The sequence below is a fragment of the Tamandua tetradactyla genome, chromosome 2 (genome assembly GCF_023851605.1).
Source record: "Tamandua tetradactyla isolate mTamTet1 chromosome 2, mTamTet1.pri, whole genome shotgun sequence".
Lineage (NCBI taxonomy): Eukaryota > Metazoa > Chordata > Mammalia > Pilosa > Myrmecophagidae > Tamandua > Tamandua tetradactyla.
In genome coordinates this window covers 193328888-193355303 of record NC_135328.1, presented here as the reverse complement: position 1 = coordinate 193355303, position 26416 = coordinate 193328888, and the positions used below count along the sequence as shown (strand labels likewise).

Here is a 26416-nt window from a genome sequence, read left to right as displayed (position 1 = left end):
GTACTACCATTACCAATATCTATTACCCCAACTTTTTCATTACCTCAAACAAAAATCTGCACCCGTTAATCTATAATTCACGTCCATCCCTGGCCCTTGGTAACCTATAATCTGCTATTTGTCTCTATAAATTTGCTTATGCTAGGTATTTCATATAAGTGGTCATCTAATATTTGTCTTTTTGTATCTGGCTTATTTTACTTAAAATTGTATCTTCAAGGTTCATCCATTTTGTAGCTTGAATATCTTTTTATGGCTGAATTCCTTTGTGTGCATATCCCACAATTTGTTTATCCATTTATCTGTTAATAGAAACTTGGGTTTCTTCCACCTTTTGGCTATTGTGAACAATGCTGCTATAAACACTGGTGTGCAAATATCAGTTCAAGTCCCTGCTTTCAGTTCTTTTGGGTACATACCCAGAAGTGGGATTGCTGGGTTATGGTAATTCCATGTTTAGTTTTTTGTGGATCTGCCAAACTGATTTCCATAGTGGCTGAACCATTTTACAATGCCACCAACCATGTGTGATACCAGTTTTCCTCATTATTTTCTTTCTTTTTTTTTTAATAATAGCAATGGTAGTAGATGTAAAGCATTGTCTCATTGTGATTGATGTTGAACATCTTCTCATGTATTTATTGCCTACTTATGAATCTCCTTTAGAGAAATGTCTGTTCAAGTCCTTTGTCTATTCATTTTTCTTTTGTTGTTGAGTTGTATGAGTTTATATATATATAAACTGTGGATATTATATATATATAAATTGTGGCTATTAAACCTTTATCAGATATATAGTTAGCAATTATTTTCTCCCATTCCGTAGGCTTTTTCACTTCCATGAAAGTGTCCTTTGATGTTCAAAAGTTTTTAATTTTGATGAAGTCCATTTTACCTGTTTTTTCTTTTGTTGCTTGTGCTTTTGGTGTCATATCGAATAAATCATTACCAAATACAAAGTTTTAAAGGGTCCTATCTGTTTCCTTCTAAGAGTTTTATGGTTTTAGCACTTACGTTTAGGTCCTTAATCAATTTAGAGTTAATTTTTGCAGATGGTACAAAATTATTTTGCAAGTGAATATCCGGTTTTTCCAATATCATGTGTTAAAGGGACCATTCTTTTAAATTAATGTACTTGGCACTCTTGTGAAAAATTGTTCATTAGACCTGTATGGGTTTATTTCTGAACTCTCGATTCTATTCCATATATAGATATACTATATATTAGGGTTCTCTAGGGAAACAGAACCAACAGGAGATATCTGTAAATATGAGATTTTATAAAAGTGTCTTACGCATCTGTGGAGCTGCACAAGTGCACATTCCAAGGGCAGGCCATGAGTCAGCAACTCTGATGAAGGCCCTTGATGAATTCCCCAGGAGAGACTGTCTGACTGAAGTCGAGAGAGGGAGACTCTCTCTTCTGACTTCTCCTTTAAAGCTGTCAACTGATTAAACACTTGGGGGAGACACATAAGTAGACTGCAGATGTAATCAGCCATAAATGTAATCAGCATGCTTATGATTTAAGTCCATGAAATGTTCTCACGGTAATAGATAGACCAGTGTTTGATTGACCAGGCAAGTGGGCACTATCATCTGGCCAAGTTGACACATGAACCTAACCATCACAGTGTATATGTCATCTTTATGCCAATACTGTTGTGTGGTTTGAGTACTGTGACTATGTAGTAAGTTTTGAAATCAGAAAGTGTGAGACCTTCAACTTTGTTCTTCCTTTGATTTGGCTATTCAGGGTGCCCTCATTTCCATATGAATTTGAAGATTGGCATTTCCATTTCAGAAAAAAAAAAAGGCTTCTGAAATTTTGAAAGGTTTTTCATTGAATCTGTGGATCATTTTAGGAAGTATTGACGTCTTGAATAATGTTGTCTCTCCATTTTGAATATGGATGTCTTGCCATTTATTTAGGTCTTCTTTAATTTCTTTTAGCAGTGTTTTGTAGTTTTCAGTGTTCAAGTCCTTTACCTCCTTGGTTAAATTTATTTTTAGTTATTTTATTCTTTAGGAGCTATTGTGAATGGAATTGTTTTCTGACTTCCATTTCAGAATATTATTTGCTGGTATATAGAGACCTGACTGGCTTTGCATGTTAATCTTTTAACCTGCAATTTTGCTGAATTCATTTATTAACTCTACTCCTTTCTTGTGGATTTTCAGTGTTTTCTAAATATAAGATTATCTCACCTGTGAGTAGAGAAAGTTTTACTTCTTCCTTTCCAATTTTGATGCCTTTTATTATTTTTTTCTTGCCCAATTTCTCTGGCTAGCACTGGCAGTAGAATGTTGAATAGCAGTAATGAAAGTGGGTGTCCTTTTCTTGTGAAAGACTGAAAATCTTTCATCACTGGAGTATACTGTTAGCTGTGGGGTTTTCATATATGACTTTATCACTGGGGAAATTACCTTCTATTCCTGTTTTTCTGAGTGTTTTATCAAGAAAGGGCATGGGAGCAGGTGAACACATTGCCCTCCCTACTATGTGGGACATGATTCCCAGGGGTGTAAATCTCCCTGGCAAATGGAACAGAAATTCCGAGATGAGCCGGGACCTGGCATCAAGGAATTGAGAAAGCCTTCTTGACCAAAAGGAGGAAGAGAGATATGAGATAAAATAAGGTTTCGGTGGCTGAGAGATTTCAAACAGAGTTAGAGGTTATCCTGGAAGTTATTCTTATGTATTATATAGATATCCCTTTTTAGTTTATGGTGTATTGGAGTGGCTAGAGGAAAGTACCTGAAACTGCTGAGCTGTGTTCCAGTAGCCTTGATTATTGAAGATAATTGTATAAAGATATAGCTTTTGCAATGTGACTATGTGCTTATGAAAACCTTGTGTCTTTTATCCAAGGTATGGACAGATGAGTAAAAAAAATATGGATAAAGGACAGACCACAGTGGCTCAGCAGGCAGAGTTCTCGCCTGCCATGCTGGAGACTCGGGTTCTATTCCCAGTGCCTGCCCATACAGAAAAAAATAAATAAATAAATATATATATATTTATCCATATATATCTATGGATATATTAGGAAATATATATATATATATTTTATCCATATATATATATGGATAAAAAATAAATAAATGGGGCATAAGGGGTAAAATAAATTGGGTAGATAGAAATACTAGCGCTCAATGAGAGGGAGGTGTAAGTGGTATGGTATGTATGAGTTTTTTCTTTTTATTTCTTTTTCTGGAGTGATGCAGATGTTCTAAAAATAATCATGGTGGTGAATGCATAACTATGTTATGATTTTGTGAGCCATTGATTGTATACCATGTATGGAATGTATGTATGTGAAGATTTATCAATAAAAATATTTTAAAAAAAGAAAGGGCATGGGATCGTGTCAAATGCCTTTTCTACATCAACTGAGATGATCATGTGATTTTCCCTTTCATCCTATTAATGTGGTACATTATGTTAATTGATTTCCTTATGTTGAACCACTCTTGCATTCCTAAAATAATCCCATTTGGTTATGGTATATAATTCTTTTAATATGCTGTTGGATTCAATTTGCTAGTATTTTAATGAGGATTTTGGTATCTAGATTCATAAGGAAAATTAGTCTTTAGTTTTCTTGTCTTATGTTGTCTGTATTAGTTAGGGTTCTCTAGAGAAACAGAATCAACAAGAAATGTTCGAAAATATAAAACTTATAAAAGTGTCTCACGTAACCATGGGAATGTAGAGTCTAAAATCTGTAGGGCAGGCTGTGAAGCTGACGATTCTGATGGAGGGTCTGGACAAACTCCACAGGAGAGGCTTGCTGGCTGAAGCAGGAAGAGAGCCTGTCTCTTCTGAATCTTCCTTAAAAGGCTTCCAGTGATTAGATTAAGCATCACTCATTAAAGAAGACACTCCCCTTGACTAATTACAAATGGAATCAGTTGTGGATGTAGCCGGTGTGATCATGATTTAATTCTATGAAATGTCCTCATCGCAACAAACGGGCCAGCACTTGTCCAACCGGACAAACAGGTACCACTACCTGGCCAAGTTGACACACGAACCTGACCATGACAATGTCTTTATCTGGCATTGGTATTAAGGTAATATTGGCCTCTTAGGATAGGATAGCAAGAATTCCCTACTCTTCAGTTGTTTGGAAAAATTTGAGGAGGATTGGTGTTAATTCTTCTTTGAATGTTTAGTAACATTCAGCAATGAAGCATTCTGACCCTGGATTTTTCTTTGTTGGGAGGTGCTTTTTTATTATTTTTTAAACTTTTTACCTTAAAATAATTTCAAACTTACCCAAGACTTGCAAAAATAATATAAACCCCATACAGACTACTCCAACATATCTTCTCCTCCAGATATCCAGATCTACCTTTGTTGAATCACTTTATCTATCATCTATATATCTATCTACCTATTTTCTGAACATTTCAGAGCAGGTTATACATATGCTCCTTGAACACATAATACTTCCATGTACATTTCCTATGAACAAGGATATTCACTTATGTAATCACTGTAAGTGCAGTTATCAAGTTCAGGAAAATTAATGTTGATATAAAGCTTACATTCTGTATTTCAGTTTTTTCTTATTCTTTGGAGCTTTTTCTCCTCCATTCTTAGATCCCATCCAGTATCATGTATTGCATTTAATTGTCATTATTTCTTAAGTTTCTCTCTCTTTCCTTCCCTCGTTCCTTCCTTTTTTTCTAATTGTGGAAACATATATACAATGTAAATCTTCCTATTTCAACTCCTTCCAAGCATACCATTCAGTGAGATTAATCACATTTATAGTATTGCAGTACCCTCACTATCTTCCAACATGTAGTACTTTCCCTTCACCACAAACAAAACCCCACACTCATTTTGCATCAACTCCCCATTACTGCTGCCCCCCCACCATAGTGTTCTTTTGTCTCTGAGTATGCTTGTTCTCTTTTATTTTCTTTGTGGTTACCATGAAGCTTAAATTTAACACTGAAAATCTATAACAATCTTGTTTGTTTTGACACCAACTTAATATCTTTCTTTCTCTGTCCCCTCACCTTTATATAATTCTTGTCACTAATTACATATTTATACATTATGAGTCCCAAACCATTGATTTATCATTACATTTTATGCATTTGCCTTTTAGATCCTATAGGAAGTAAAAAGTGGAGTTACAAATAAAAAGTATGATAGTACTGGTATTTGTATTTACCATGTCATTATCTTTACCAGAGATCTTTATTTCTTTGTGTGGCTTTAATTAATTGTCCAATGTCCATTCCTTTCAAATTGCCCAACTCTCTTTAGTATTTCTTATAGGGGTGGTCTAATGGTGATTAACTCTCAATTTTTGTTTATCTGGGAATGTCTTAATTCCTCCCTCGTTTTTGAAAGACAGTTTTGCCAAGATGCAGAATTCCTGGTTGGCAATTTTTGCTTTCAGCACTTTTTAATATGTCATCTGACTGTCTTCTTGCTTCCATGGTTTCCAATGAGAAATCAACAATCTTATTTAGGCTCCCTTGTATGTGGTACATTGCTTTCCTCTTATGGCTTTCAGAATGATCTCTTCATCTTTGACATTTGAGAGTCTGATTATAACATGATGTAGTATGGGTCTATTTGTGTTTATCCTTTTTGGAGTTTATTGAGCAACCTGGATGTATATATTCATGTCTTTTGTTAAATTTGGAAAGTTTCTAGCCATTATTTCTCTGAATATTCTCTCTACCTCTTTCTCTCTTTTTTTCCCTTCTTTGACTTCTACAATGCATTTATTAGTATGCTAAGATGTCCCAAGATTCCTCAGGCTCTGCTCACTTTTTTTCATTCTTTCCTCTTTCTGCTTCTCAGACTGGGTAATGTCAATTGTCATGTTTTCTAGTTCATTGATTCTTCTGCCAGCTCAAATATGCTGTTGAACCCCTGTAGGAAATTTTGAATTTCTATTACTAAAGTTTTCAGCTCTGTTTGGTTCCCTTTCATAATTTCCATCTCTCCTTTGATATTTTCTTTGTGTTTATATGTTGTTTTCATTATTTCTGTTAGTTCTTTGTCCATGCTTTCCTTTAACTGTTTCAGCATATTTAGGATAATTTTTTAAAGTCTTCGTCTGGAGTGACTGCGGTCTGATCCTCCTTATTAAAGAATGGTTTCTAATGCTTTATTTTTCTCCTTTGTGGGGATATCACTTCCTGTTTCTTTGTGTGTTTTGTAATCTTTTTTTTTTTCAGTTTTACTGAGATATATTCATACACCACACTAATCATCCAAAGTATACAGTCACTGGCTCACAGTGTCACGATCACATAGTTGTACTTATATATCCATGGTTGATTTTAGAACATTTTCATTACTCCGGGCCAGAAATAAGAATAAAAAATAAATAAAACCCAAATCCTCCCTCCCTTTATCCCCCACTATTGTTAACCCATAGCATTGGTGTAATACATTTGTTACTATTGATGAAAAAATTTAAAATATTACTATTACCTATAGTCCATAGTTAGTAATAGTTATATTTTTCCCTGTATACCCCTCTATTATTTTTTTTTACATTTGTGGTAGTTTATGGAAGGATTTATTTACATACATGAACTTAAACAACCACTATCAATCAAATTCACCTACAATATGTTACTAGTTTTTGTAATTCCAAGAAGGAGCTACCATCAGCTCTCTCTATTCCCAAACATTTAATTTCAACCTCATTAACAATTCTGTACATACAGGTAACCACTCCCCCTTCTCTAGCTTCTGTCTCTCGCTAGATATCCTATATCATCATTTTTCCCCATTGATGTCTTTATTATATTACTTGTCTAGCCATAGACTAGATAAAGGGGGTATCAGTCACAAGATTTTTACAACCACACAGTCATAAGATGAAAGCTATATATTATACAATCATTGTCAATGATCAGGGGTATGGGGTTGTAGTTCAGAAATTCCAGGGTTTTCCTTCTGGCCATTCTAATACACTAGAAACTAAAAAGAAGTATCTTTATAATGATTCAGTAGTGATAATTATTTGTTAAATCCTAACTTCTCTATGTAATCTTTTTTTTGAAAACTGTACATTTTGATATTTTAGAATGTTGCTGGAATTAAGACTCTGGGGCGTCTGTTCCTTAAGCTTTTATCCATCTATTGTTATCACAGAGCTTTCCCTGAATGCCAGGAGCTAATGAAACAAAAAAAAAAAAAAAAAAAAAAAAAAAAGAAGGGAAAGAGGAAGACAGAAAAGGAGGAGAAGGAAAAAAAGAAAACAGTTTTTTCCAGTCTTTACAGATTGACCAGAGTAAGTGCTCTCTTTCGGGACTTCTCCATACAGTGAGTTTGGAGAATAACTGTAGGCCAAAGTGTAGGGGCCTCCCTGATCCTTTCTGCAAATGTGTTCTAGTTTGCAAACTGCCGGAATGTGATACATCAGAACTTTTAAAAGGAGAATTTAATAAGTTACAAATTTGTAGTTCTAAGGAAGTGAAAGTGTCCAAATTAAGGCACCAACAAGAGGTTACCTTCACTCAAGAAAGGCTGATTCTGTCCAGAACAGCTTTATCAGCTGGGAAGTCACCTGGCTGGCATCAGCTGGTCCCTTGCTCCTGGGTTTCTGTGCTTTCAGTCTCTGTTCCTGTGGGGGTTCCTCACTTTGCTTCTCTGGGGCTGGCTTTCATCTCTGCTTCCCTTGGCTCTCTCCAGGTTCTGGCTTGATGTCTTCTGGGCTCCAGGCATCTCCAAACCTCTGTGTCTCTGTTCTCCATGTGGAGGGCATCGGTGTTAGCTTTCTTTGCCGGTTGTCTTGCTTCTGTCAGCTGTGTTGTTTCTGACTCTCTCCAAAATATTTCCTCATTTAAAGGATTCTAGTAAACTAATCAAAACATATATACAATGTAAATCTAGAATGGATGGAGTCATATCTCCATCTAATGAAAAGATCACACCCACAATTGGGTGCGTCACATCTCCTTGGGGATAATCTAATAAAAAATTTCCAGCCTACATTTGATCCTGACTGAGGATTAAAAGAACCGGCAGCTCCCACAAGATGGGTACATAATACTCTCAAACCAGCACATGTCTCTTGGGTATGAGTTTGTGGCCCAAGGAATTCCCTGTTTACACTGATACGAATGTCCTCTCTTCTCTAGGACATGGTTTCCTCACGGTCCTGGGCACTGCACTGTGTGTCCTAGGGCCAGCAGTCCTTTGCCACAGGCAGCATGACTTGATTGCTGTCCCATAGCATTCTGTAGGAGAGCTCTGAGCCACCTTCTACATGCAGGGCAAGTTCTGGCACAGTGAGTCCTTCAGGCCCCCACCAGACAGATTGGGCCAGACATACACAGTTTCAATATATGCATGAGGATTACTTTGTTCCCTCTGGATCCAAGATCAGGGATATTCACTGGGAGCATGGGCTGATTCTGTGCCAAGCCATGAAAGTGTGGGAGATGGGCCTGCCACAGCACTACAACATCCTATCACCTTTTTTATTTTATTTTATTTTTTGATTTTAACATTTGTTCCCCCTATTATTTATTTTTATCCCATATGTTCCTCTCATCTGTTGACAAGGTAGATAAAAGAAGCATCAGACACAAAGTATTCACAATCACGCAGTCACATCGTGAAAGCTATATCATTATACAATCATCATCAAGAAACATGGCTACTGGAACACAGCTCTACATTTTCAGGCAGTTCCCTCCAGCCTCTCCATTACATCTTGGATAACAAGGTGATATCTACTTAATGCGTAAGAATAACCTCCAGGATAACCTCTCCTCTGTGTTTGGAATCTCTCAGCCATTGACACTTTGTCTCATTTCACTCTTACCCCTTTTGGTCGAGAAGGTTTTCTCAATCCCTTGATGCTGGGTCTCAGCTCATTCTAGAGTTTTTCTCAATCCCTTGATGCTGAATCTCAGCTCATTCTGGGATTTCTGTCCCACGTTGCCAGGAAGGTCCACACCCCTGGGATTCATGTCCCTTGTAGACAGGGGGAGGGTGGTGAGTTTGCTTGCTGTGTTGGCTGGAGAGAGAGGCCACATCTGAGCAACAAAAGAGGTTCTCTTGGGGGTGACATCCTATCACTTTTAAAGGGTCTTTTTCTTGTTTCAGTACTTGTTCTGTTACTGCAATTCTTTAACTGTTTTCAGGAGTTTTTAGGAAGCTGTTTCTGCTAGTCCTTGCTGGTTTTCAAAGCTTCTGACGGGGGATAAACCCCTCAAGCATCTCCATTCTGCCATCGTTATTGAGGTGGGGCTTGGCAGTAGGTTTTTGTTTACCGATTCACTCTCTTTACGTGTTATAGGTCTGTTAAGATCTTCTACTTCTATTTGAGTCAGGTTAGGTAAGTTGTGTGTTTCTAGATATTTATCTATTTCCCCTAGATTATCTAGTTCTGGTATATCATTTATAATAGTACATTCTTATAATCCTTTTATTTTCTGAAAGCTCAGTAGTAATGCCCCACTCTTCATTTTAGATTTTAGTTATTTCTGTCTTCTCTCATTTCTCATTGTCAGTCTAACTGAAGTTGTTATCAATTTTATTGATCTTTTCAAAGAACCAACTTTTAATTTATTAAGTGTCTTAATTGTTTTTCTATTCTCTTTTTGTCATGGTTAGGGACAGGTGTCAACTTGGCCATGTTGTGGTACCTGTTCGTCTGATTGGGTAAGCACTGGCCTGTCTGTTGCAATGAGGACATTTCATAGGATTAGGTTATGATCACGTTAGCTACATCCACAGCTGATTCCATTTGTGATCAGCCAAAGGGGAGTGTCTTCTGCAATTAGTGATGCTAAATGCAATCATGGTAAGCCTTTTAAGGAGAACTCAGAGGAGATAAGTTGCATTCCTGCTTTGGCTGGCGAGCCTCTCCTGTGGAGTTCATCCAGGCCATCCATTGGAGTCATCAGCTTCGCAGCCTGCCCTGTGGATTTTGGACTCTGCGTTCCTACGGTCACGTGAGACACTTTTATAAATTTTATATTTGCAAGTGTTCCCTGTTGATTCTGTTTCTCTAGAGAACCCTAACTAATACATCTTGGTACCAGGAGTGGTTCTTAAGGAACAGAATCTTAAAAATGGGTTTTTATGAATGGTTTTCTACTCTGACTGGGCTCAGAGACACTAAGGACTCTGATTCCCATAATCAGAATGACACTCCCAATCCATGGACTGAGTTGGCAAAGGAGATAGTCAAAATATCATCATTCGATTCTCCTAATGCTTCGCTTGTACGAAGCCAGACTCTGGGGGATAATGTTCTTGACACCTTTACAGAGTTTTGTAGAAATAAGAGTTATAGAGATGTTGGTTGGTTGTTGTTAGATACACTGTCTGCATTAAAGGGTGAAAGGGATGGGCTTAAGGCTTCAAACAAGAAGCTTAAGTGCCGTCTGAAAGATGTAGAGGTTTCTATGAGTATCCTCAAGGAAAATTTTATTTCCTATAGCCGTAGACTTGAGATCTCTGAAAATCAGACTCAGAATCTTATTGTTAGAGTAGCAACTTTACAACGTAAACTGAAATCTCAGTCTTGCATGGTGTCTGCCGTTAAAGTGAGGGCATTGATTGGAAAGGAGTGGGACCCTGAAAAATGGGATGGTGACATATGGATTGATAATGATGTTGGGGGTGAGGTTGAAACCCTAGACCATGCTGAGCCTTCTTTAGATAACCCTGTAATAGTCTGCCCTGAGGACATAGCTGCCCCACCTTCAGCCTGCCTTGAGGAATTGGCCACCCAACCTCCTCCTGAAGGGATTAGCCCTAGAGTTATTAATCCTGTTTCACCAGATGAAACTGCAAATGAAAGCCCTGAAGCAAATGGCTTGGAAGATATTTCTAATTCTTTTCATGACCCACCCCCACCACCCCTCATTTCTTCTAGACCTATAACTAGACTAAAGTCCCAACAGGCCCCTAAAGGTGAGGTACAAAGTATCACACATGAGGAGGTACGTTATACTCCAAAAGAACTGTGTGAGTTTTCCAATTTATATAGACAGAAATCAGGGGAATATGTGTGGCAATGGATTTTAAGAGTGTGGGATAATGGTGGGAGGAATATAAGGCTGAATCAGGCTGAATTTATTGATATGGGCCCACTAAGCAGAGATTCTGCATTCAATGTTATAGCTAGAGCAGTTAGAAAAGGTGTTAACAGCTTGTTTGGGTGGTTGGTTGAAACATGGATCAAAAGGTGGCCAACATTACCTGAGGTTGAAATGCCAGAACTTCCCTGGTATAATGTAGATGAGGGGATCCAGAGGCTTAGAGAGATTGGGATGTTAGAGTGGATTTATCATGCAAAGCCTGCTCTTACACCCCAGGAATGTCCAGAAGATGCACCTTTTACCAGAACAGTGAGAAATAAGTTTGTGAGACTAGCACCATCATCCCTCAAGAGCTCTGTGGTTGCAATTCTCTGTAGGTCAGATATTACTGTAGGAACTGCTGTCACTGAGCTGGAATCCTTAAACACAATGGGGATGACAGGATCCCGAGTTGGCAGAAGCCAGGTGGCAGCACTTAATCACCAAAGACAGGGTAGACGTGGGTATTATAATAGACAACAAACTCAAAGGAGGCATCAAAATTATATGACACGCAGAGATTTGTGGCATTGGCTAGTAAATCATGGGGTGCCTAGAAATACAATAGAAGGGCAGTCTACTAAATTCTTGTTGGAGCTGTATAAACAAAAGAGTTCTAGGTCAAGGGAACAGAAGTCTAACCTGAATTACAAAAACACAGAATCACGGCCCCTTAATCAATTTCCAGACTTGAAACAGTTTACAGACCCTGAGCCCCTTGAATGAAGGGGAGGCCAGGTCCCTATGGGGAAGAAACCTGTTACACTGCCACAAATTTATACTGTTGACCTTCCTCTAAGTCTTCCTCAAGGAGACCGACGGCCTTTTACCAGGGTAACTGTGCATTGGGGAAAAGGAAATGATCAGATATTTCAGGGATTATTAGACACTGGTTCAGAAGTGACATTAATTCCAGGGGACCCAAAACGTCACTCTGGACCACCAGTCAGAGTGGGGGCTTATGGAGGCCAGGTGATCAATGGAGTTTTAGCTCAGGTCCGTCTCACAGTGGGTCCAGTGGGCCCCCGGACCCATCCTGTAGTTATTTCCCCAGTTCCGGAATGTATAATTGGCATAGACATACTGAGCAACTGGCAGAATCCCCACGTTGGTTCTCTAACTCGTGCAGTGAGGGCTATTATGGTGGGAAAGGCCAAGTGGAAGCCACTAGAACTGCCCCTACCAAGCAAAATAGTAAATCAAAAGCAATACCGTATTCCTGGAGGGATTGCAGAGATTACTGCCACTCTTAAGGACTTGAAAGATGCAGGGGTGGTGATTCCCACCACATCCCCATTCAACTCTCCTATTTGGCCTGTGCAGAAAACAGATGGGTCTTGGAGAATGACAGTGGATTATCGTAAACTCAACCAGGTGGTAACTCCAATTGCAGCTGCTGTTCCAGATGTAGTATCATTGCTTGAGCAAATCAATACATCCCCTGGTACCTGGTATGCAGCTATTGATCTGGCAAATGCTTTTTTCTCAATAGCTATTAGTAAGGACCACCAGAAACAGTTTGCTTTCAGCTGGCAAGGTCAGCAATATACTTTCACTGTCCTACCTCAGGGGTATATCAACTCTCCAGCCCTATGTCATAATCTTGTTCGCAGAGACCTCGATCGTTTCTGCCTCCCACAAGACATCACACTGGTCCATTATATTGATGATATCATGTTGATTGGACCTAGTGAACAAGAAGTAGCAACTACTCTAGATTTACTGGTAAGGCATTTGCGTGTCAGAGGATGGGAGATAAATCCAACAAAAATACAGGGGCCTTCCACCTCAGTAAAATTTCTAGGTGTCCAGTGGTGTGGGGCTTGTCGAGATATCCCTTCTAAGGTGAAGGATAAATTGCTGCATCTGGCCCCTCCCACATCCAAAAAAGAGGCACAACGCCTAGTTGGTCTTTTTGGATTTTGGCGACAACATATTCTTCATTTGGGTGTGCTACTCCGGCCCATTTATCGAGTGACCAGAAAAGCTGCCAATTTTGAGTGGGGACCTGAACAAGAGGAGGCTCTGCGACAGGTCCAGGCTGCTGTGCAAGCTGCTCTGCCACTTGGGCCATATGATCCAGCAGATCCAATGGTGCTGGAAGTGTCAGTGGCAAATAGAGATGCTGTCTGGAGCCTTTGGCAGGCCCCAGTAGGAGAATCACAACGCAGACCCTTAGGATTTTGGAGCAAAGCCTTACCATCTGCTGCAGATAACTACTCTCCTTTTGAGAAACAGCTTTTGGCCTGCTACTGGGCCTTAGTAGAGACTGAACGCTTAACCATGGGCCACCAAGTTACCATGAGACCTGAGTTGCCTATCATGAGTTGGGTGTTGTCTGACCCACCAAGCCATAAAGTTGGGCGTGCACAGCAGCACTCTATTGTAAAGTGGAAATGGTATATACGAGATAGAGCCAGAGCAGGTCCTGAAGGCACAAGTAAGTTACATGAAGAAGTGGCACAGATGCCCATGGTTTCCACTCCTGCTGCCACATTACCTTCTCTTTCCCAGACCAGAGCTATGGCCTCTTGGGGAGTTCCTTACAGTGAATTGACTGAGGAAGAGAAAACTCGGGCCTGGTTTACAGATGGTTCAGCACGATATGCAGGTACCACCCGAAAGTGGACAGCTGCAGCATTACAACCCCTTTCTGGGGTGTCTTTAAAGGACAGTGGTGAGGGGAAATCCTCCCAGTGGGCAGAACTTCGAGCAGTGCACCTGGTTGTTCATTTTGCTTGGAAGGAAAACTGGCCAGAGGTGCGTTTGTATACTGACTCATGGGCTGTTGCTAATGGTTTGGCTGGATGGTCAGGGACTTGGAAAGACCATAATTGGAAAATTGGTGACAAAGAGGTCTGGGGAAGAAGTATGTGGATAGACCTTTCTGAGTGGGCTAAAAACATGAAGATATTTGTGTCCCATGTGAATGCACACCAGAGGGTGACTTCAGTAGAGGAAGATTTTAATAATCAAGTGGATAAGATGACCCGTTCTATGGATACCAGTCAGCCTGTTTCCCCAGCAACTCCTGTTATTGCCCAATGGGCTCATGAACAAAGTGGTCATGGTGGTAGGGATGGAGGTTATGCATGGGCTCAGCAGCATGGACTTCCACTCACCAAGGCTGACCTGGCTACAGCCACTGCTGAGTGCCCAATCTGCCAGCAGCAGAGACCCACACTCAGCCCCCGATATGGCACCATTCCCCGAGGTGACCAGCCAGCTACATGGTGGCAGGTTGATTACATTGGACCACTCCCTTCATGGAAGGGGCAGCGATTTGTTCTAACTGGAATAGACACATACTCTGGATATGGGTTTGCTTTCCCTGCACGCAATGCTTCTGCCAAAACTACTATCCGTGGGCTTACAGAATGCCTTATCCATCGCCATGGTATTCCACATAGCATTGCTTCGGATCAAGGAACACACTTCACAGCAAATGAAGTGCGGGAATGGGCACATGCTCATGGAATTCTCTGGTCTTACCATGTTCCCCATCATCCAGAAGCAGCTGGATTGATAGAACGGTGGAATGGCCTTTTGAAAACTCAATTACGGTGCCAACTAGGTGGCAAAAACTTGAAAGGCTGGGGTAATGTTCTCCAGGAAGCTGTGTATGCTCTGAATCAGCGTCCACTGTATGGTGCTGTTTCTCCCATAGCCAGGATCCATGGGTCCAGGAACCAAGGGGTGGAAATGGGTGTGGTGCCACTCACTATTACTCCTAGTGATCCACTGGGAAAATTTTTGCTTCCTGTCCCTGCTACCCTGAGTTCTGCTGGTCTACAGGTTTTAGTTCCAAAACGGGGTGTGCTTTCTCCAGGAGAAACAACAGTGATACCACTGAACTGGAAGTTAAGATTGCCACCTGGCCACTTTGGGCTACTTATGCCTCTGGATCAACACACCAAGAAGGGAATTACATTATTGTCTGGGGTAATTGACCCTGACTATCAGAAGGAAGTAGGACTGCAACTACATAATGGAGGTAAAGAAGAGTTTTCTTGGAATATAGGAGATCCCCTGGGGCGTCTATTAGTACTACCATGCCCTGTGATTAAAATCAATGGAAAACTGCAACAACACAATCCAGGCAGGACCACTAATGGCTCTGAGACTTCAGGAATGAAGGTTTGGGTCACCCCACCAGGCAAAGAACCACGGCCAGCTGAAGTGCTTGCTGAGGGGAAAGGGAACATGGAATGGGTAGTGGAAGAAGGTAGTGATAAATATGAACTTCGACCACGTGATCAGTTACAGAAACGAGGACTGTAATGCTGTTTTGTTTGTGTTATACTATTTAAGTTGTAAGATATCAAGTTTAAGAATGAATGTTGTCCAAGGATTTGCACCCTATTCTGGAGAGATTTAATGTGTTTCCAGTTATATGCAGGACAGTTGAGTATTGTCAGGTAAAAGAAAAAATGTGTGCTTATTTTTGTTTTCATTTGGAAATCTAAGGTATAGGTGCCAAGTTGACAAGGGGTGGACTGTCATGGTTAGGGACAGGTGTCAACTTGGCCATGTTGTGGTACCTGTTCGTCTGATTGGGTAAGCACTGGCCTGTCTGTTGCAATGAGGACATTTCATAGGATTAGGTTATGATCACGTTAGCTACATCCACAGCTGATTCCATTTGTGATCAGCCAAAGGGGAGTGTCTTCTGCAATTAGTGATGCTAAATGCAATCATGGTAAGCCTTTTAAGGAGAACTCAGAGGAGATAAGTTGCATTCCTGCTTTGGCTGGCGAGCCTCTCCTGTGGAGTTCATCCAGGCCATCCATTGGAGTCATCAGCTTCGCAGCCTGCCCTGTGGATTTTGGACTCTGCGTTCCTACGGTCACGTGAGACACTTTTATAAATTTTATATTTGCAAGTGTTCCCTGTTGATTCTGTTTCTCTAGAGAACCCTAACTAATACACTTTTCCAATTATGTCCACACTAATCTTTATTATTTCTTTTTTCTACCGTTTTTAGGTTCAGTTTGTACTTCTTTCTCTATGTCCTCTAGGTGTGATGGTAGGTTATTGATTTGAGATCTTTATTCTGTTTTAATATAGGCATTCATAGCTGTACGAATTTATTATTTTGTGACCTAACATTTGATCTTAGAGAATGATCTGTGTGCAACAGCATATTCTGCTGTTGTTGATGATACCTGGTAATGCTCTTATGTAATTTATTTAAATCAATATTTATTATGTTTTATAGTAGATGTTTCTGCCTCTTATTATAAAAGTACATTATAAGTAACTATTTTTCTCTCTCTACAGGACAATCCTCCAGATATAAATTGTGTTTGACTTGGAACTTACTTTACTCCATTCAGTTGACTCAACAGGGTTTCAGGAGAAGCATCCATAAATTTCCAGGTATGAAAAATTTTAATTCTTGATATTATAAGTAACTTCTTTAACTAAATAAAAAGAAGAATTTTGCAGTTATATATTTTATTACTCATTATATACTTAATACTCAAACATTCACTGTATAAAACAGTCAACATTCTCACCTTCTTTACTACTTCTCCCTGTTCGCATACTATTAAATTTTGAACTTATTGCTTCTCTTCTGTATGTATCTCTTTCATTTTACTTGACTCACAGAATCCTAAAACATAAGAGTGGAAGAATATCTAGACTAATCCCCTCGATTTTCAGAGAAGGAAATTATCTTAGTTTCCTAGGGCTGCTGTAACTAAGTACCACAAACTGGGTGACTTAAAACACCCAGATCTGGAGGCCAGAAATCCTATCCCAGGGTATCAGCACATGCTTCCTCTGATGCCCGTAGAGTTCTAGTGGTGGTCTGCTGACAGCTGATGGTGTTCTTTGGCTGGTGGCACCACCCAATCTCTGCTGCCATCGCATGGCTATCTTCTCTCTCAGTCTGTGTCCAAATTTCCTCTTTTGAGAAGGACACCCATCATATCAGATTATAGCCAACCCTCATCCAGTTTGGCCTCATCTTAACTAATGACATCTCCAAAGACGCAAAGCAGCGTCACATTCATGAGACTCGAGGTTTGGATATCAGCATATCTTTTAGAGGGACACAATTCAATCTATGACAGAAATTTAGGCTGGAAAAGTGAAGTTACTTGCCCATGGACATATAGCTAGTTGAGTGGTAGAACTGATATCAAACCCTGATCTGCATCACTGATCCCAGGCTGTGATGAAGGAAGCTTCAGAGTCACTGTCTGGCTTGATGCCCTTTTCTGTAACTTAGAAACAGTAATACCACCTACCTGATAGGTTGTTGTATGTGAGGATTAAATGAGATAATGCATATTTTTTCCTTTTTTTTTATTGTGGTAACATAACATTCCCTATTTTAACCACCTTCAAGGATACAATTCACTGGCACTAATTACTTTCACAATGTTGTGCTCTCATCACCACCATCTGTTACCAAAACGTTCCCAAACAGAAACACTACACCCATTAATTATTGACTCCCCATTCCCTTTCTCCCTACCCCTAGTAACCTGTAATCTATTTTCTATCTCTATGAATTTGCATATCCTAGTTATTTCTTATAAATGAAAAAATATAATATCTGTCCTTTTGTATCTGATTTCACTCAACATAATGTCTTCAAAGTCCATCTGTATTGTAGAATGTATCAGAATTTCATTTCTTTTTGTGACTGAATAATACTCCATTGCAAGTATATACCACATTTTGTTTATCCATTCATCTGTTGATGGGCATTTACTATTTTCTCCTATTCTATGGGTTGTCTTTTCATTTTCTCTATAATGTCCTTTGAGACACAAAAGTTTGGAATTTTAATGAAGTCTAGTTTATCTTTTTTTCTTTTATTGTCCACATTTTGGGTATTATATCTAAGATAACACAAGGTATTAAAAATATTTCCCTATGTTTTCTAAGAGTTTTGGTTCTTATATTTAATCTTGATTCTTCTTTATTGTTGGTCAATTTTGAGTCAATTTTTTGAGATAAAGCATTTTGCTACTATTGTCATTGCCTCTTGACCCTTTCATTTCTCATCAGGTTGACCCCATTACTGCATATTTTTTGAAACTCCTCACCCTTGGCTAAGTCACAATACTCTCCTGATTGTCCCTGTAATTTTGTCTGTAGCGCTGGTTTCTCTTCCCCATTCTACTCCACAAATGTGTGCAGCTCCCCAGGTTCTCATCCCAGCCTGTGTTTCCACTGAGTCCCTTTACCCCCCTCTAACAGCCTGATCTCCACTGGTAGACATCTAAATCTCTAACTTCAAGTCTGATTTCTCTTCTGAGCCATTGGAAATAAATGGATAAATGCTTATCCATTTCCAATGGCCTTCTGCCATCTCTACCTTATTTCTCACTCATGTCAAATACAACATCCTTAAATTAAAGTCATTGCTTATCCTCTAAACCAGCTCTTCCTCTTGACTTCCCAACACTTAGATTTGAAAAATCACAGTCATCTCTTTTTAACTCTCTAGCTTTCCACAACCAATCAGCCATCAAGGTCCATGGATTCATTTCCCATTCAAGTCTTCCGCACCTGATCCTTTCTTTCCATTCCTGCCATCATCACCGCGTTCAAGCCATTAACCCCTGAGGATTGTAATAGAATAGCTATTCCCCTGGAAGTAGCTTAGTTCTCAGTTTCTCTTTTTCCTGGTAAAGATACAGCCTGGAAAAAAAAAAGATACAGCCTGTTGGAGTTTCATAATGGAATGTCATCTTGTCACCTGCGCATGTAGCCCATGAATCTTATTTAAATGAAGACTGAGAGTATCATCACTCCAGGAGCTCCCAAGATATTTCAGTTCTGAATTGCTGCTACCTGGATCTGGTTAAATGTGAGATTCATAGTTAATATTTTACCCACTTGTTTGACAAACTTTCAAAAATTTTATTTCTGAATATAATTATGTGATTCAAAACTCAAAATATATTGAAAAATATACCATAAGAAATCTCCCTCCCATCCTTGTCTCCTGTCTTCCAGATTCCACTCTAACCCCAATTGAGAACCACGAGTCCAGATTTCTTATTAATCCTTTCAGAATTTCTGCTTTTGTTCTCTCTCATTTGATATATACCGTATATACTGTTCTACAGTTGCTTTTTTTTTTACTTTATCATAGCCACCTTTCCATATCAGTACATAGTGTTTTGTCATCTTTATTTACAGCTGTTAATAGTCTGTTATACTCACATAGTATGATTTCTTTAAATATCCCCTATTGATGGACATTTTCTAATATTTTGCTAACATACGCAGTGCTGCAGTGACTAACCATATGCATGTGTCATTTTGATCACATCCAAGCATACCTGTAGGATAAATTCCGGAAGTGAAATTGCTGAGTCAGAGATTATATGTATTTGTAATTTTGGGAGCTGTTGCCAAATTGCCATCCATAGAGTTGTATCAATTTATATTTCTGGTAGCAATGATTGAGAATACTTGTTTTCCCATAGCCTTATCAGTTATCAGATTTTTTTCAGTTTTGCCATATATTAGTGTGGTTTTAATTCACATATTTTTATGAATGAGGTTAAACGTCCATATAATTAAGGAACATTTGTGTTTCTTCTGTGACCTCTCCATTGTCTATTTTTCTTAGGTCATCGTTTTTTTTCTAAGCAGGTTTCTAGAAGCTTGGTATATATTATAGAGATCACCTTTCCCCTGAAAGAGGTTGTCACCATTTTATCATTTCTCTTTTGCATTTGCTCATGGTATTTTTTGCCATACAGAAGTTTTATTTTATCTTTATGTAATCAATTGTATCAATCTTTTCTTTGATGGTTTTTGAATTTTGAATCATGGTTAGAAAGTTCTTTTCCACTCCAGGTTTATTAAAGAAATCTTCCATATTTTCTCTTTGAAATTTTATGGTTTGCTTTTCACATTTAAGTCTTTAACCTGTATGTAAGGTGTAAGGTGACATGTAAATCCAGCTTAATTTTTTTTTTTGTATGCTATGTGGTGGGGGTCACATTTCATTCTTTTTCCATGTGACTATCCCATTATTAATCCAGCTTAATTTTAATTTTTTTTCTAGAAGGCTAACAATTATCCCAATACTATTTTTTAAATTGTTCATCTTTTCACCACTGTTTCATCATATATTAAATTCCCACGTATGTTTTTTGGATTTTGTAATATATTCCACTGGTCTGTCTTTCTTATCATTACAGCATCACATTTTAGTTAATGAGGAAGTGTAATGTAATTGAATATTCATTGGTGCTCATTCCTTCTTTTTGTTTTTGTTTTTCAGAATTTAACCAGCTAGTCTTGTTTATTTTTCCATAAAACTTTAGGATCAACTTGTATTGATCTTAATATAACCTGCTGATATTTTTATTATAATTGTGTTACATTTATAAATCAACTTAGGAAGAACTGACATGTTAATATGTTGAGTTTTTCTGTTCAGAGTGTTTATCCTTCCAAGTCTTTTGTGTTCCAAGGTGGTACTTTAAAGTTTTCTTTACACAGGTCTTGTGCATTTCTTAATAAATTTATTCCGAGGTATTTTTTGTTATTGTTAGTAGGTGTCTTTTATTCCATTATATCTTTTATTCAGTTATTTTTGTATGTTTGATACTGATTTCTTACTATTAATTTTGTAACCTCCCTTTCTCCATGAATGCTCTTCTTGTTTACAATTATTCCACAGTTAATTCTCTCATTCTTCTCCTTGCATAAAATCATATTATCAGCAAATATTGATAGCTTTGCTTTCTACTTTCCAGTGTTCATTTCTCAGATATCTTTCTGTAGTCCACTTGCCTTGGTGAATACTTGCTGAACAATGTTATATAATAATGGTAATAGTGAGCATTCTTGTCCTGATATCCACTTTACTGGGAAAGCTTCTAGTAGGGTACTATATTTTGGACTGGTATAGATAGATTTTATTATCAACAAAATTTTACTAAAAACAGATTATATACCAGATTCTGTGTCATACAGTGGAGAAAAATCTTCATACAGTGAAGAGTTTTTAAAAAATGAATGATTTTTTAAAAGTGAACCTACATTTTAAAGAGCTTATTAGTTTGTCAATGCTGCTGGAAAGCAATATACCAGAAATGGAACGGCTTTTAAAAGGGGAATGTATTAAGTTGCAAGTTTACAGTTCTGAGTCTATAAAAATGTCCAAATTAAGGCACCACCAAGAGCTAATCTTCACTCAAGAAAGACTGATGCCATCCAGAACACCTGTGTCAGCTGGCAAGGCATGTAGCTGGCATCTCCTGGTCCCTTGCTCTTGGGTTCTGTTGCTTTCAGCCTCTATGTCCTGTGGGGGTTCCTCTCTTGGCTTCTGTGGGCCTTCACTTAGTTCTTCCTGGATACAACTGTGGGTTCTGACTTGCTTAACATTTCATGGGAAGGTACACAGCAATGGCTGCTGGGCTCTGCCCATGCCTAGGCATCTGCTCTCTCTGTTGGCTCTCCAAGCATCTCCAAACATCCATGTCTCTGTTGGCTCTGAAGCAACTCTTCTCCAAGTGTCTGCATCTGAGGTTTCTTCAAAATGTTTCCCCTTTTAAAGGACTCCAGTAAACTAATCAAGACCCACCTTGAATCAGTGGAATCACATCCCATCTAACCAAATGCCACACCACAATTGGGCACGCCGCATCTTCCTGGAGATAATCTAATCAAAAGAACCTGCCAACAACTAGGAGTGCTACATCTCTGTGGAGACAATTTAATCAAAAAGGCTTCTATTCTACAATATTGGATCAGGATTAAAGGACATGGCTTTTCTGGGGCACCCAACACTTTCAAACTAGCACAAGAGCTTACAGGGAAAGAGATACATGAAAGTTACTGATAGAGGTGTCAGAGTAAAGTTATGGCAGGCAACAACGGAGACACAAAGAAAGGTGATGGCTAATTGGGTTAGCCTTGTGTCAAAATAAAATTCTGGGAACAGTGTACTCACATCATATGGTCTTAGTTTGCCATTGACAGGTTTTATTGAATGAATCATAGCATGCCATTGACTTTAGAGGCAACATATAGGAAAAATAAAGAGCTTTTGTTTGTCTAGTAAGAACATTAGTGAGTATATTATTGAATGCCTCTTACATACAAAGCATTAAACTAAGGCTTGGGATACATAGAGAATTAAACAAAGTCCCTACTTATAAATATATAGTAATATAGTAAAGAAATATGCATTAAAATAGGCAAATATGATATGATCCAGCAATTGCCATGAAAGAAACTAGTATAAGGTACAGTGGGGTATGGAGGAAGATAGTAATAAAAGTCTGCCCAGGAAAGATAAGGTTTGACGTAACTCTGAAGGAGTGGTAGGTATTTGTCAGGTTGAGAAGGGTGTGTGTTTTTTTTTAAAGAGCAATTATACGTTTACAGCAAAATCATGCAGAAAGTACAGAGTTCCCATATACCCCCCCTCCTAGTTTTCCTTATTAACACTTTGCATTAGTGTGGTAACTTTGTTAAAATTGTTATTAATATAATTATACTATTCACTAAAGTCCATAGTTTACATTAAGGTTCACTGTGTTGTATAGTTCTATGTTTTTTTTTATTCTGGTAACATATATATAACCTAAAATTTTCCCCTTTTAGCCACGTTCAGATATTTAATTCAGTGGTGTTAACACTCACAATGTCATGCTACCATCATCACCACCCATTACCAAACGTTTCCAGTATCCTAAACAGAAACACTGTACCGATTAAGCATTAACTCCTCATCTCCTACCCCACCGCCCCTGGTGACTGTATTTTAGTTTCTGGCTAAATTTGCATGGAGATGGGTGTTTTTATGGTAAGTAGGCACAGAGAATATGTATAAAAGCTTGGCAGCATGAAGCAGCATGAATTGTATCTAGGAAACTGTCATATAGCTTAAGAATGGGAAGTGAGGTAACTGGTAGGAGATGAGCTTGGAGAGATTGACAGGAGCCAGGTCCCAGAAGATACTGAATCCACTCATGGAAATGTAGACTTAATCAATGAGCAGGAAAAAGCTAGTAGAGTTTTAAACAGCAGAATCTAGAAAGATGACTTGCTTCAAGGTGGATTGAAGGGAAAAGGTGAAAGGCTGGGAGACCAGTTAGGAGGTTATTGTACTATACCAATTATTCTTTTTGATAATGTTTAATGTTCTCATATTAGAATTCACATGAAAACTTTTCCCTAGAAGTCAGTGCTGGAAAAGTGCTTGTTTCTTTGGAGGAATGATATGAGAAATATATAAATCATTTGTGTTTCTCTTTTTCTTTTGTCTTGGGTACCAAGACAAATAGTGCTTTTTTTTTTTTACATGGGCAGGCACTGGGAATCAAAGCCAGGTCCTCTGGCATGGCAGGCAAGCATTCGTACCTGCTGAGCCACTGTGGCCTGCCCAAATAGTGCTATTTAAATGCTCATGTGCTCAAGTATAGAAACCTCTCATTTCCATTTTTAACTCCTAATTTCTACTTTAATATATCATATTGCATATATATTTTATTAAAAACTACATCAATGCCTCAATAAATCCCAGAAGGATTTGAACAGTGAATAGAAAAGTATATGCAAGGTCCCCTTGGGGGAGTGGTGAGAGAGGGGGAAAATTCAGCTTCCCCAAATGGAGAGCTTGATATTCTCGCAGATGGTGGGGACAACCAAAGCAATGGGCTGAGCCCCCAACCTTGGGGTTTGTTCATATGGAGCTTGACCCCACCGAGGATAGGCTGGGCCTACTTGGAATTAGGCCCAACAGTCACCCCCAAGAGAGCCTCTTTTGTTGCTCAGATGTGGCCTCTCTCTCTCAGCCAACACGACAAGCAAACTCACTGCCCTCCCCATCTCTGCATGGGACATGACTCCCAGGGGTGTGGACCTTCCTGGCAACGTGGGACAGAAATCCTAGAATGAGCTGAGACTCAGCATCAAGGGATTGAAAAAACCTTCTCAATCAAAAGGGGGAAGAGCGATATGAGACAAAATAAAGTGTCAATGGCTGAGAGATTCCAAATAGAGTCTACAGGTTATCCTGGAGGTTATTCTTATGCAGTAGACAGATATCACCTTTTTAGTTAAGGAATGACAGAGAGGCTGGAGGAAACTGCCTGAAAGTGTAGAGCTGTGTTCCAGTGACCATGTTTCTTGAAGATGATTGTATAATGATATATAGCTTTCACAATGTGATTGTGTGATTGTGAAAACCTTGTGTCTGATGCTTCTTTTATCTACCTTATGGACAGATGAGTAAAACATATGGATTAAAGATAAATAAATATGGGAGAACAAATATTAAAATAAATTTAGTAGATTGAAATGCTAGTGATCAATGAAAGAGAGGGGTAAGGGGTATGGTATTATGAACTTTTTCTGTTTTCATTTGATTTCTTTTTCTGAATTGATCCAGATGTTCTAAGAAATAATCATGGTGATGAAATATACAACTATGTGATGATAAAAATAAATTAATTAATTAAGTTTCAAAAAGAAGAAATGCTAGTGATCAATGAAAGGGAGGGATGAAGCGTATGGTATGTATGAATTTTTTTCTGTTTTTCTTTTATTTCTTTTTTCTGAATTGATGCAAATGTTCTAAGAAATGATCATGATGATGAATATACAACTATGTGATGGAAAAAAAAGAATGTTCATATTGTATGTTGATTAGTTTTATTAATTAAAATTTTTTAAAAAGTCCTTCCAAAAAAAAAACTACATCAAACACATTCAGACTTCAAAACTACTCTCCTTCTAAAAATCTTTTTAAATACTTTTTAAATTATAAATGTAAAATATGATCATTGTGAAAATATGAACTACTCAGAGGCAATTACAATTAACATCTTGGTGAATTTCTTTCCAGTAGTTTTTGTTTTTGTTTTTGTTTTTTTTGTATGTCTCTTTTAAGAAATAGGGCTGATATCATACTTCAACAATTTTTATTAAACATGTTAAGGATGCAGATCCTTGCATCGAAGTGTCAGGTTCAAATCTTGGCTTCACCACCTTCTTGCTGGGTATCCTTGGACAGATTTACTTTTTTTTTCCTTTCTTCAAGCATCTTTCTGCTCATTTCTACTAGGAAGCTATTACAACTCCTTACAAAGGACAAAAGCGTATAAGTACCACTAGATATTCAGAAAAAGTTATACTGCAATTAAGTAAAATTGAAGTACACCTTTTTAAAAGTACCAGATATTATAAGACACATTTAAAATTCAGCTCAGGTATTGATCAGTCAAAATAATGTTAAGTACTAGGAGCTATGTAAATATTTGTACTTTAGCATGGAATGAAAACCATAAATGACCAATGAATAGTTTTAACTATCCTCACTCTATTCCCTTTCTTTTCCTTTTTTTTTTTTTTTTGAGTACTTATTAACTTTTTAAAAAATGTTTTATTTCAATATAATTTAAAACTTACAGAACATTTGCAAAAATAATACAAACTCCATATAGATACTCCAGCATACCTCCACTCCCCCAGATACCCAGATCCACCAATTTTAACATTTTGCCACCTTTGCCTTATCATTCTATCTTATGCCTTATCTATCTATCTAACATGTATCTATCTATCTATGTATCTATCTATCTATCTGTCTGTCTACCTATCTTCTAAACATTTGAGAGCAGATTGCACACATACTCCTTGAACACATAATAACATAACACTTACATATATATTTCCTATGAACAAGGATATTCACTTATGTTTCACCTTAAGTGCAGTAATAACTTAAAGCATTTAACATTGATATAAAGCTATATTCTGTATTCCAGTTTTTCTTGTGTCCCAGTTAAGTCCCTTTGAGTCTTCTTCTCCATTCGTAGATCCCATTCAGTATCATTTATTGCATTTAATTGTTGTTATCTATTTAGTTTCTATTTCTTTCTTCCCTTTACACCAAATAGAAACTCTACACTCATTTTACATAACTCCCCATTGTCCCTGCTCTTACCTCTGGTAACCTATACTTTACTTTCTGTCTCTATGAATTTGCAAATTCTCTGATATTTACTCTGTGGTAACCATGTGTTTTTTTGTGTGTGTGTTGTTGTTTTTTTTTAACGTGGGCAGGCACCGGGAATCGAACCCGCGTCCTCTGGCATGGCAGGTGAGCATTCTTGCCTGCTGAGCCACTGTGGCCCGCCCAATCTTGGGGTTTAAATTTAATATCCTAAATCTATAACAATCTCACTTGCTTTGATACCAACTGAACTTCTATAGTGTACATAAACTATATTCTTATACCCCTCTATCCACTCACCTTTCTGTAGTTCTTGTCACAAATTTCACATTTATACATTATGAGTCCCAAACCATTGGTTTCTCATTATATTTTATG

At 38.2% G+C, this 26416-nt stretch overlaps 1 protein-coding gene across 6 annotated transcripts in view; it reads left to right on the top strand.

Moving 5' to 3' along the window:
- The window catches only part of ZBTB8A (zinc finger and BTB domain containing 8A), a 105974-nt gene that overhangs the window by 8592 nt on the left and 70966 nt on the right, over window positions 1-26416 (top strand). For 2 of the 6 annotated variants that reach the window (XR_013171114.1, XM_077150456.1), the window contains exon 1: window positions 16368-16467. The exons of 1 other annotated variant lie outside the window; for it this stretch is intronic. The gene's annotated coding sequence lies outside the window, so the exon portion shown is untranslated. Of the gene's footprint in view, window positions 1-16367; window positions 16468-18743; window positions 18920-24472; window positions 24597-26416 lie in introns of those variants that run through there. 3 more of the 6 variants (XM_077150457.1, XM_077150460.1, XM_077150458.1) reach the window with 3 other exon arrangements.